General features: G+C 36.8%; 1 long non-coding RNA gene across 1 annotated transcript in view; it reads right to left on the bottom strand.

Annotated features, from left to right (window-relative positions):
• Positions 1-1,089: 1,089 nt before the first annotated feature.
• Positions 1,090-13,313, bottom strand: part of LOC144294976 (uncharacterized) — a 37,330-nt gene continuing 25,106 nt past the window's right edge. The window contains exons 4-5 of the long non-coding RNA XR_013362314.1: positions 4,364-4,608; positions 1,090-1,307 (exon numbers count right to left, since the gene is read on the bottom strand). This is a non-coding gene — a long non-coding RNA (uncharacterized LOC144294976). The remainder of the gene's footprint in view (positions 1,308-4,363; positions 4,609-13,313) is intronic.

Raw genomic sequence — 13,313 nt, 5'->3', positions numbered from 1 at the left:
TGAAGTTCTAGACAGCATCTTCTTCCACTAGAAGGCTGTTTCATCCATACTGAAAATCTGTTGTTGAATATAGCCACCTCATGAATTATCTCAGCTAGATCTTCTGGATCATTTGCTGCAGCTTCTGCATCAGCACTTACTGCTTCACCTTGCACTTTTATGGTATGCAGATGGCTTCTTTCCTTAAAGCTCATAAACCAACCTCTTCAGACTTTTCTTGCACAGCTTCCTCACCTCTCTTAGCCTTTATAGAATTAAATAAAGTTAGGGCTTTACACTGGGTTAGGCTTTGGCTTGAGGGAATGTTGTGGCTGGTTTGATCTATCCAGACGACTCAAACTTTCTGGATATCAGCAATAATGCTGTTTTACTTTCTTGTTATTTGTATGTTCATTAGAGTAGCATTTTTAATTTCCTTCAAGAATTTTTCCTTTGCATTCACAACCTGGCTAAATGTCTGGCACAAGAGGCCTAGCTTTTTGGCCTCTCTCAGCTTTCAACATGCCTTCTTCACTAAACTTAATCATTTCTAGCTTTTGATTTAAAATGAGAGATGTGCAATTCTTAATTTGAACACTGAAAGGCCATTATAGGATTATTAGTTGGCCTCATTTCAATATTTTTGTATCTAAGGAAATAGGGAAGCTTGAGGAGAGGGAGAGAGACATGGGAATGGCTGGTCAGTGGAGCAGTCAGAGTACACACAACATTTACTGGTAAAGTTCACCTTCTTATGTGGGTGCAGTTCATGGTGTTCCAGTAGAGTTACAATAGTAACATCACAGATCAATGATCACAGATCACCATAATGAATATAACAATAGTGAAAGAGTTTGAAATATTGCAAAAATCGCCAACGTGTGACACAGAGACACAAAGTGTACAAGTGTTGGAAAAATGGCACCCATAGGTCTGCTCAACTCAGGGTTGCTCTGTTCTCCTTCTATTTGTGTGAAGTACAATATCTGTGAAGTACAATAAAGTGAAGCAAAATAAAATGAGGTATGTCTGTAGTTATTCTTATATACCTAGGGAGTATAGATGATTTTAATTTTATTTTTTCAGAGACAAGAACAATTTTACCAGAATGAAACCCCCATGACAAAGGACCCCAGGAAAGAAATATCATCAGAAAAAATAGAAGGAAGTTTTCATGGAGTTGCGATGAATCAGAAACTTTTAATGAATCCAGTTGTATTGTTTACCAAGTTAAGATCCTCTTAGATGTCAGGAGATAGATGCGTAGATGTCAGCTCATAAAGTACCATTCTGGTGTGATAGCAAAAATATGAGAGGCTGGAGTCCCTCTGTGCAAAGAGATAATGAAGGAGGCCAGAGATAAGTTGGAAGAAACACTAGTTACTAAGAGGGATAGCAATTGTTTTTCATTAAATCAAATATTTATGAGACTGGGATTTGATTACCCATGGTTTAACAATTCAAGGGAAAGATAATTTTCTAGAGATGCCCAAGGTGTTGGTGTAATTCAGATAACTGTACCTTGTATGAAAATAATTAACCACTAGAATTTGGAATGCATGCAAATTGTGATGGGGATAGAAGATGTTTTGCAATATGAAGGCTTGATGGTGTAACATGTTGGAAGGATTAAAATATATCTTGTTGTCATAGGCACCATTCCAATTCTTGTCAATACAGAACATTTGGTTTTGATATTTGATTTTACTAACATTTACGGAATGCCTGTTGTGTGTCAGACACTTTTATGTTGGTTTTAAAATTTTAATAATCCTAAAAACCATTAAGTTATATATTATTTAATTTTATGTAAGAGGGAACTGATATTCAGAGAAATTAAATGGAGCTCAAGGACAAAGAACTAGGTGAACATTTGGCTTGGTACTCCTGTTTCTATGACACCAAAATCCAGTCTTTCTCCCATACCACTCTGCCATTCCTGAACCAGGTTCAGGCATTCCTAAACCATAATTTGTGACCCAAAAGGGGGTACGGAGACCTAGTCTGAAATCTGCAGTCTAGGTGGAGCAAAAAAAGCAATATATTATTTTGAGTGAGGATAAAATAAGGGAGGTCAAAATCATTCATCAAGTGTGCACACTGATTCATTGCTGGAAAAATCCTGCTCATTACCTTTGGTGAAAAATGAAACAAAGTCTATTAGAGATGAAGGAACCTGGCATTCATGTGATTCAACTTCCTCATTTTACAGACGAGTACCCTGGAGTCCATAAGGGGTAAGTGATTTGTCCAGGCTTGTTATGTGATGATTCAGTGTCAGAGCTTGCTCACCAAAATTCTAGCTTTTTGTTCTCTGGAACTACATGAGAAAAGACTAATTCTCCTTCTACATGACAGTCCTTTAAATATTTTTGTTCTCAAGTCTCCTTTTCTTTAGTCTAAGCATGCTTAGACTGGTCAAATGCTTCCACTGTGGCAGTCTCCAGAATTCCTCACCACCTTCAGTTTTTTCCAGAAGTGTGTCATATTGTCAATTGTCCTCTCAAACATTGGTATCTGGAAATTAATATGTCATCTCAGCTTATATCAGTAAAATAGTTAATGAAGGAGAGTAAATATAAGCTCTTGCAACTTGCACAATTAACATTGAAGCTACAATTTTTGGTTTTAGGATTATGGAATTATGAATTTTGGCAAATAGAGAAGAATTGGAATGACTGCTTTTCTTTAAATTTATGAAAATGCTGGATACAATAAACAAAAGAATTTTTGCATACATAGCTAAAGATTAAACCAAGAACAGAAAATACCCAGATGACAAAACAAAGAGGAAGCTCAGTCAGAGTGGGAAAGCTGAAAAGCTTATATTGTAACATCATACAGAATTTAAAGTCTAGGGACTGGTGACTAGGATTCTCTGATATTGGTGGCATCAGATTATTAAAGGCCTCAGATTTCAAGCTTATGCTATTGACAAACTACTTGCCTAAAAGCAGAAGCCCTGAAAAAATCCTCTATTTCTGAATAAGGACCGGAAAAACCTGGCCTGCCTTTCCTGGGAGGACGCAAGGCATTTTGTAGTCTACCTGAGGCTATGTCTGGTAAACAAATCATGACTGGAAATTAGAAACCCAGGTCTGCATCACACATGGCTGTGGGATAGGAGTCAAAGTAGTACCAAACCAAAGAACGTAACATAAAAACTGGTCTAAAAACAATGAAAACTATGGATATTAACAGAGGTAGATTTAAAACAGGGATGCTTCCAAAGTACCAAGACTCCCAAAGTATTGGTGAAGATGAGCACACATCAAATATTAAAAACCAGGGACACCAGGGTGGCTCAGCTCAGAGCATGATCCTGGGATCTGGGATCGAGTCCCACATCAGGAGCTGCCAGGAGCCTGCTTCTTCTCTGCCTATGTCTCTGCTTTTCTCTTTGTCTCTCATGAATGGATAAATAAACCTTTAAAAAACAAAACAAAAAAAAAACCCAAATATTTAAAAATCATACAATAGAATAAAATTCCATGAGAAAAATCAGCACATAAAATATGTATCAGCAGATGAGCTAAATATCTCCTCCATGTATAGCAATAATAGATCAATCTAAAAGATATTAAAATAGGGGTAGCCCGGGTGGCTCAGTGGTTTAGCACCGCCTTCGGCCGGGGGCCTGATCCTGGAGACCTGGGATCGAGTCCCACATCAGGTCCCTGTATGGAGCCTGCTTCTCCCTCTGCCCGTGTCTCTGCCTCTCTCTCTGTCTCTCATGAATAAATAAAATCTTAAAAAAATAAAAGATATAAAAAAGATATTAAAATAAATAGATTTAAAATGATCAAAGAAATAAAAGATCAAAGAGGAATAGAAACTAAGGTACAAACCAGTTAACTTGAAAAATCACAGGTAGATTTGAAACAGAACCAAAGTGAAATGCTAGATACAAAAGAAAAAAGTCATTAAAATAAAACACTCAGTTGATAGATGAAGAGAGAAATAATTGTTTTGAAGACAGATTTGAGAAAATTATCCAGAATGTAGCATGGAGAGGTAAAGAGATGGGAAAAAAAAAAAAAAAAAGGAATTGAGACTTGGAAGCCAGAGATTCAAACATTAGAGTAGTAATGAATGGAGATAATAGGATAGAGGCAAAATTGAAAGAAGTAATAAGTGAAAACTTCTAGATTTAAATACATGAGTCTACAAACTGAAAAAATATACAGGTTCTGATCAGAATAAATTAATTTACTTAGTAAATATTTAATGAGAAGCCTTTATATGCCAAATACTATTGTAGGTGCTGAACCAAACAGATAAAAACTTTTGCCCTCATAAAGCTCAAGTTAAGGGTTGGAGAAAATGCACAATAAACACAATAAACAAGAAAAATAAAGCAAAGAAATGGGAGAATAGTGCTTACCTTCTGGTCATCTGGTACCTGTACAGCCACTCTGCCCATGTATATTCTGTTGTGCTTTGAGTCAGAGATCTGTTCTTGTTCGTCTCTTCACAAGGCATGGTGTATCATGATTCCTGTCACAATCTAGATGTCCAATCAAACTCAGACAAATTTAATGGAATTAAAGTCTCTGTAATCTATTCTCACCATCTTTTTGCTCTGGTTAATCTCATCTTACTCATTTCCAAGGCTGTACCCATCTGTTCCTGGAAAGAAGAAACAAAGAACCTTATTCCCTACCTGCCTGCAGCCATGCCTTTGGAATTGTCATCATCATTTTGTGCTTGTCCACTCATCTTTATCCTTAGTGCTATTCCTTTAGATTAGTCCTCATGATCTCCCTTTTAAATGATTGCAACTACTCCTTAATTGGTCTTTCCTAGTCTTCTCTCTCTCTTCTCCAAATATTGTCCAGACTGGCAATTAGAATAATTTTTCTAGAATACATTTGAGTATATAATTTTCTTGATTAAAGTCCATCAATGCTCTCATAGCTTTCTTAAATGATACAAGGCATTCCATTTTCTGGCTCCTTCCTACGTCCTCACCCTCCCTTCTCCTTCTACCTCATGTGCCATCCACACCAGAGCACTTACAGTTCCTTGGTTGCTTTCAACATGTTTCTGTCTCTTTACTTATTTTGCTACATCTATATGACAAGCTTTTCCTTTCTTAATTCTCATTCCTGTCAGACAAGTCCATATTCATCTTGAGATTCAGTTTAAGTAGAATCTCCTCTATAGTGCTTCTCCTGACCCCCATCTTGCAGTAGAACTAATCCTGTTTTTTGAGATCCTATGTACTGATTAGAGTTTAGTCATAATGCTTTTATACTTGCTTTATATCTGACACATCTCTCATACCCAGTAAATGCTTTCTGAAAAGGGTAATAGCTAAAGGAATGATGATTGGCACAAAGAAAATGTCTATTTTGAAATAGATAATTGACTTAGTTGGCTTTGTTTAATCCTGGAAGCCTGGTTTGCTACTCATTGGCCATGGAGAGGTAATCTGAAAGTATGGATTTTTTGAGACACAATTTCAAGCCCTAAAACTGTTTTCCTTTTTTTTTTTTCTGTTTTTCTAGGAAACATCTAGCCACTTGGAGACCTTGAAAGTCCCCCTCAAAGGTAAAGAATGACCACATTTGCTTTAACCACAGAAGCAATTAACTCTCCAGCAGTGTGGAAAACAGCTTTTGAGCTGTATTTATCGATGCATAGATTTCACAGAGCTGTGATATTTGAAGACAAATGGCTCTGTCCATAATTAAGACTGCTGAGGAATTGGCAAGTGTGATATGATGATGGAATACCCAGAGAAAGGGCAAGGGAGTGAGATTGGTCAAGACTGTACTGTCTCTATGACCTTGGTGCTCTCTTTCTATTCATTGATTTCCCAATTAAATATAACTTTTCATTCAGTCAGTTCGCATATACTGCAAGTTATTGATGCCCTGCTGTAGGAAGTAAAATGACCTACAGATGAAACTATAGGGGAGGATGATCTCATTTTATTTTTTTATTCGATATAACAAGATGCTGAAGAAGAGGTTCTCTGTTAATCTTTTCTATGAAGACTGCTTCATTATGTAATAAAACTCACAGCAGGCAGCAGTCAAAATTGACAAGACTCTTAACTTTGTATAGGGCTTGAGTTCTGACTCCACCAAATGTTTTGTTTCATTTAATCCTCATGAAAGATTACAAGGTATTGTGATCCCCATTTTAGAGATGAGGAAGATGAGTCTTAGAGAACTTAATTAATTTTTCTAAAATCATACAGTAAATGTTGGAGTCATTTGATATCAAACACCAATTCCAGAGAAATAAGAATACCTGTCCTTATTTATTTTGGGTATCAGTCTCATTAGTCATGCTAATAGTTAGGGATCATAATGGTTCTCCATCTCTCAGCAGGTAAAATTCAAGATTGTTGACATGGCATGCAAGGCCCTCCATGTTCTGACTTCCATGCACCTCTCTGGTTTCATCTCCTTTCCTCCTTGCCTCATACCTTGTGTTCCAGCAATATGAACTGCTTCTAGTTCCTAGAGAACACAGCTCTTTTTGTATCTTTACTTTCGCTTATGCCATTTTGTCTGTCTAGAGTGCCTGTTCTTCACACTATTCCTCACTAACTCCTACTATGCTGTTTAGTACTCAGCCAATGTACTCAGATAAAAAAATAAAAAGGGTATTCTTGAATATTTCATTCATGTAAACTTCTTTGAACTTTCTGAGTTGGGTTAGGGACTTCTTTGATATACAACGATGATATTCTGCATATCCTAATATTGCATTCATCACATTGTATTATAATTATTTCTTTGCTCTCTGTGTTTCCAACTCATCTGTGAACTTTTTGAAGAGGGGATCATGTCTTTGTAATTTGAGAGCTTAGCAAAATGTCTGCCACATTTTAGGTACTTAGTACATATTTGCTGAATGAAAGTGTATTGTCAGGGTTTCCCAAAGAAAGAGCTAATAGGATATATATAGATATATATAAGATGAGATTATAGGAATTGGTTCACACGACTATGAAGTCCAGGAAGTTGCATGATCTTTCATCTGCAATCTGGAGAACCAGGAAAACCTGTGGTATAATTAATTCAGTTTAAGTTTGAAGGCCTGAGAACCAGGAGCTCCAAAGTAGGGCAGGGAAAGATTGATATGCCAGCTAAAGAAGAAAGAGAGAATTCACTTTACCTTGACTTTTTCATTCCATTTGAGCCCTCAAAGGATTAGATGATACCTACTCATCTTGGCAAGGATAGGTCTCTTCATTCAGTCTACTGATTCAAATGTTAATCTCTTTCAGAAACACCCTTGGAGACATATCCATAAATAATGTTTTATCATTTGGGCATTTGTTAGCCTATTCAGGTTGATATATACAATTAACTATTGCAGAAGATACTGAGACACCCACTTACAGTAATTTATAATACCATTTTGGCAGACTCTGTTGGTTGAATTGGTTTATTCACCAGAGGAGACTCAGGTGGCAATAGAGCTCAGTAGGCTAGGCTCTTACTGCTCTAGCACAGGTAGGATATAGGTACTGAAGATATTCAGCCTCTAGGTTCAGTACCTCTTGGGGGTGAGGTGATGAGTGCCAAGTTTGGTGCTGTGCTGGAATTTTCTTTATTAAACACAGGTAGAATTTGGACTTAGTCTTATTGTCCTTGAAATAAGACTTGGTAATGGACATGTCTTTTGGGCATTTATCTTTTCTTTAATACCCTGTAGGTACATTCAGGCTTTATGACTGACCATATTATATTAATCTTTCTCTCCTTAGGGATAGTTATTTCCCATGAAGTTTCTTGAACCCTCAAGAAAGTAAATCCCTGGATCTCTGACCCTGGACAACTCCTATGGCCTGAGGCTTGGATTCAAATTCTCCACGTATAAATCTGCTGCCAGCTACAATCCTGATATAACCAGATAAATAGAGAGAGTGAATACCATAAATGACCATACTTTCCTGCTGCTATATGCCATCCTATAAAATCAGACTCTTCGTCCATTGATGCCAGCCTGGGTCAGACCTGAATTTTCCAAGTCCCTTTGAACAGAGTTCTTTGGGTTTTATTTAAGGCTTACTTTATTATTTTTTTGGAGCATATTAAGGTCTGGTACGTCTTGTAACCCAGGTTTTTGGGATATGACAAAGAAACAGGAGGATGGTGGGAGAGGCCTTCTGTAAGTTTTCAAGGTTTGAGTAGCTCCATTGGGATGAAACCAAAACAAAGAAAAATTCTGGTCATAAGTGTAATGCCTTATGCACTTTAGGGAGATAGATATGTCAACACAATAGTGAAGAAGAAATTGAACCATTTGAGAAATTGTGATACACGGTATTTTTGAGTAAGTCAGTCATTCTCATTCTTCTTTTGGACAGCTACAAGGTCATACCTTCTTAGGGGAATTTTAGAACTCTGAGAACTCACTCAGTGGGCTGGCTTTAATCAGACTCCAGCCATTTCCTTTTCTGTTTCCTTGTCATTGAGGGGTATTTGGTCAGATGCCATCTCTCCAGCTCATGAGTTGTAACACGGGTTTTTATGCCTGGTCTGAACACATAGGTTATAGATGGTCCCCAAGATGTTTGAGAAGATTGTCTTATGACTTTGGCCTCAGCAATTGACCTTCACAAACTGGAGGCATTACCTTCACAGGGGCAGCTTCAGTGCCTTCTTTGAAAAAGTAATTTTCTTTTGTGAGTAACATGCTGTGTCATGGTTTGTAACAATGGGAAGAACTAAAAGCTGTAGAACCCAGGAGGCAAAGAAAGACTGTCTGTCTAAGGAATAACAAGAACTGATTTTATTCTCTGCCATGCAGTGATGAAAAGGCATCTTGTAAAAGCTTTTAGTTGGTTTTCTTTTCTCCTAATCATGTTCAGGAATGCATCTAATGCATTTTGTGGTTTTGAAAGGAAAAAGGAGAACCATTTTAAGGAAGAATTGCCTTCATTTAAAAAGATTTTATCTGACTGGAGTTGGAGACATGGGTTCCTTATGAAGTATACAAGTCAACACCATAGTATAGTAACATAGGAGAGTTAGCATGAATTCACACAGGGATGACCTTTGAACTGGACCTTAAAGGGTTTATAGGAGTTTTCTAGGTAAAAAAGAAGAATGGACATTCCGAACAAGGGGAAAAGTATGTGCAAAGGCACAAAAGCATTCCCAAAATCTTGACATATGTTTTTAATAAGCACTCAGACTGATTTTTTTCCTGGATTCAGTGTAAGAAATGCTGCTAAGGTTTCCAGAGTAGACGAAAATTCCTCATTGGTAATAATGTACTTAAAATATTGAATTAACAGTACACTTTCTGTTACAATTTGTAACAGTACTAGTGTTTATTGAGTACCTGGCACTGTTCTAACTGGGCAATAGCTAAGTGATATAGCAATAAATAAAACTGATAAAAATCCCTTGTGATTATGATTAGGGCTTCTCAATGCTTTATAACATTTTTGAGAGTTTTGATTTGAGGATGCTGGAAAAGCAGTTACCTTCTCTCTCTTTCTGTGTGTATTTTAGTGAGAATATACAGATACTTCTACGCTGTTGTTACAGAAGTGAATATATGTGAGGGATGGTAAATACAGGCACATGGGGTCTTTCTCCCTGCTTTTTATCCTTTCTCAGATAGCTATGACTTTGTTTTGTGTTGAATCTGGATCCAGCCTCAGAATCCTTCTCATGTAGCCATTTCCAGCTAATCAGAACTGACTTGTAAAATGAAAGCTCCAGATCAGTCACTCTCTGTAGTCTTAAATTTTGGGGGAATAAGGGCACTTCAACAGGCTCTGTCTTGGATGTGGCAGTTAGTCTGTATCAGCAGATGATGATAGTGATGAATGTTTAGCCTTTTGCTTAGTTCAATTCAACACAGAAATTTCTTGGGCACATACTATGTTTTGGCGTAAGTTTTGGTTCCTGTTGTCAAGAGCTTAAAGTCCAGTGAGTAGGGGATATGGTTCTGTTAACCAATTCTTATAGTGGAGGGTTAATAAGCATTATAGAGATTAGGATAAAACATACAAGGAAACAAAGGCAAGAACGAACCACTCTAATGGAGGGGTGGAGAAAGGATCATGGAAGACTCAGATAAGATGATACTTCATCTATGTGTTTGTTAAAAGACAATTAGGAATCCATCAGACATGTGGGCAGTTAGAGTGAGAGAATTCTAGACAGAGGTAAAGGCATGGAAGTATAAAAACATTTATATTGTCATTGCATGGATCCACCTGTACTATAGAATCCCAGGCTTCTCCTAGGTATCTTGTCCTTGAGAGAAGAAACACATATTAACATCTGCATAGTACCTAGCTCATGTAAGTGTTCAGTAAATATGGAAAGAATGAAAGGTATCTAGTCTTTCCTTTGTCCCTCTGATGATTTTAGCTATTTTATTAATTCCTATGTCTACTGATGTTTTCTAAGTATTTTAAGTTCAGTTGCATTGAGAAATCAATTTGATTCTGTTCAGTTAATCAGGATTGAGTGCACATTCCTCATAAGGATCCTCCAACCTTGGAGGATCAGAAAATGGTCCAGGAGGAATTGACTTTTGAAATGAGCTTCCTTTGAATATATACAATGGGATGGCTCTATAATTTTATATCCAAATCTGAACCTTTTTGGAGGTAAAACTGTGTGCTATTAATAATTACACTGGGATAACAGGTATGAGCTGAAACTGTCCCAGGTGATCAGGGGTACATGGGTCACTCTGCTTATAACTAATGGGCTTTTGGAAGCAGTCTTGGATTTAAATTTCTTCTAATTCTTTTTTTATTAACTATATGGCTTTGTATATGTTCCTTAATGTCCTCTAAATCCTAATTTTCTCAACTGTAAAGCTGAAATTATTATACTATAATAGTATAGAACAGTTGTGAAGACCAAATGAAATAATGTGTATATATACATATACACATATATATAATAATACATATATATTATTATATATACAAATAATGTATATATATATATACATACACATTCAGAGTTTGTGATGGGTAGCTTCTGAAGTGGTCCCCAATGATCCTTGTTTGTAGTCCTTGATATAATTCCCTCCTCTGAGCAAAGATGACCTAGTGATTTGATTCTAATAAATAGAATGCTGTAAAAGTGATGGGTTGTCACTTTTGAGATTAGCTTATAAAAAGACTGATTTCCATTTTGCTCTCTCAGTTCTCATTCTGGGAGAAGCAAGCAAGTTATGTTATGTGTAACTCTGTGGAGTGGTTCATAGAGCAAAGAATTGATATCGTTGGCCAACAGGCAGTGAGGACTCAAGGCCTGCTGATAACCATGTAAGTGAGCTTGGTAGCATATCTTCCCTTATTTGAGTTTTAATGTGAGATTGCAGCCTTGGGCAAGAACTTGATTGCAGCCTTATCAGGGATACTAAATCAGAGGCACCCAACTAAGCCATGCCCAGATTCATGACCCATTGAAACAGTTTTTTAAAAATTAAGTATTTATTTTAATTCCAGTGTAGTTAACATATATTCCAGTATATTATACAGTGATTCAGCATTTCCAAACATCACCAGGTGATCATCACAAGTGCACTTCTTAATCCCTGTCACCTATTTCACCCATCCCCCTGCCATCTCCCTCTGATTACTGTCAGTTTGTTCTTTATAGTTAAAAGTCTGTGAAACACTTTTAACAAATATTTTATTATTTATTTGAGAGCATGTGTATGCATGCATGTGTATGTGAGAGAGAGACAGAGACAGAGAGCATTAGTGGGGTGATAAGCAGAGGGAGAGGGACAAGCAGACTCCATGCTGACTGGGGAGCCTGATGTGGAGCTCAATTGCAGGAACCTGAGATCATGACCTGAGCTGAAATCAAGAGTAGGACATGAACTGAGCCACCCCAGTGTCTCTGTGAAACACTTTTAAGTCACTAACTTTTAGGGTAATTTACTACACAGAAATAGGGCCTGATGTATATTTGTTGCTAAATCATTTCTTTTTTAATGGAAATACCCACATTATTCTTTATTAATGAGAACCTTTCATATCAAAAGCTTTTCTTCTGTTTTTCCCTTCAGTAGCAGCTTAGCTTCTTCATTGCTTTTGATGAACAGCACTAAAAATATGTCTGGAGCCTAACGTACTTCAAGCTGTACAATTTCACCCATTTCCTAGATGTTCACATTGGGTTTGGAGACAGTTATTATAATTTCATATGATAATGAAATCAAGATATCAAGAAAATGCCTTTTTGAGTCAATTCTTACTTGACTCTCAAGTTTCTCTGAACCTTCTGTGTCATCAGCCAATTTATGAAATTCATTAAAAGTGCCTACAGATTTATGTCTTTATCAAATGCTTCATAGTTTACAAGGGAAGTTAAGACATATTCACACCTAGATGCTAGGCAAGACAGGAAATGAAGACAGTAAACTTGAAATAATGGAAGGAGAAAATTATTTGGAGTAAAAGCATCTGGACATAAATCCCAGGTCTATCATCTATTAGCTATGTGACTTTGGACAATTACCTGTTCATCTTCTCCTATAAACTGAGTTACCTTTCTCCGATAACGTGGAGTTAAGCACATTGCTTTACAGCATTGTTGCTGAGTGGGAGCATGAAGAATATTGGGTGTAAAAGGGCTTTGTAGATAACAAAGCAGCTTATAGAATTATTTACAATGGCTTATAAGAACCAAATCAATATGCTATAAATAATTATAATGGCCACAAATTACAGACTATGAGGGTTCAGCAAAAATAAGGGAGATGGTTTCTGACTGGAGAACTCAAGGAAGTTTCATATGAGAGCTCAAATTTTGATGTGGGTTTTGAGGAATGTTTTGAGGGTAGGGATATAGGCCAAAGGGAAGTAGAATTGGGCTAATGTGGTACAGCAGAGTTTATGTGGTGCATATGGGAAAACAATGAGCTGTTTAGGGTTTCTGGAATTATGTGATGGGGAGGCTAGAAATTGGACGCAAACTACAAAATTCTCAAGTTCAGGGTGAGAAGACTTTTAAAAAACATTTTAAAATTTGTTATTCTGTCATCGTGCCCACAAAGTTTGGAAAGGCTTAGGCATAGTCCATTACCTTAAATAATCCTATCTTATTTGTAGCTCTTTCATACATCTATTCTCAGTCCAGAGCATGGCACTAAATATTCTCTTATTGTTCCTTTTTTGGATCATTTTCAGACCTCTTATGGTTTCATTCAGGGGCTAGTTATTAAGTGGCTAATTACACAAGAAAAAAATGATTTATTCACAGTGGTGGCAAATGCCATAACAAAAATTCTAAGGTATTCTAAAAGTGAATGGTAAAGAGTTAACCCAACTTGGAATAGATCAAAGAATCCTTTCTAATAGAAAAGATGAATGGGTTGAG

This window comes from Canis aureus, chromosome 23 (genome assembly GCF_053574225.1).
Source record: "Canis aureus isolate CA01 chromosome 23, VMU_Caureus_v.1.0, whole genome shotgun sequence".
Classification (NCBI taxonomy): domain Eukaryota; kingdom Metazoa; phylum Chordata; class Mammalia; order Carnivora; family Canidae; genus Canis; species Canis aureus.
Note: the sequence above shows the minus strand (reverse complement) of the source record. Positions and strands in the feature narration are given on the sequence as shown.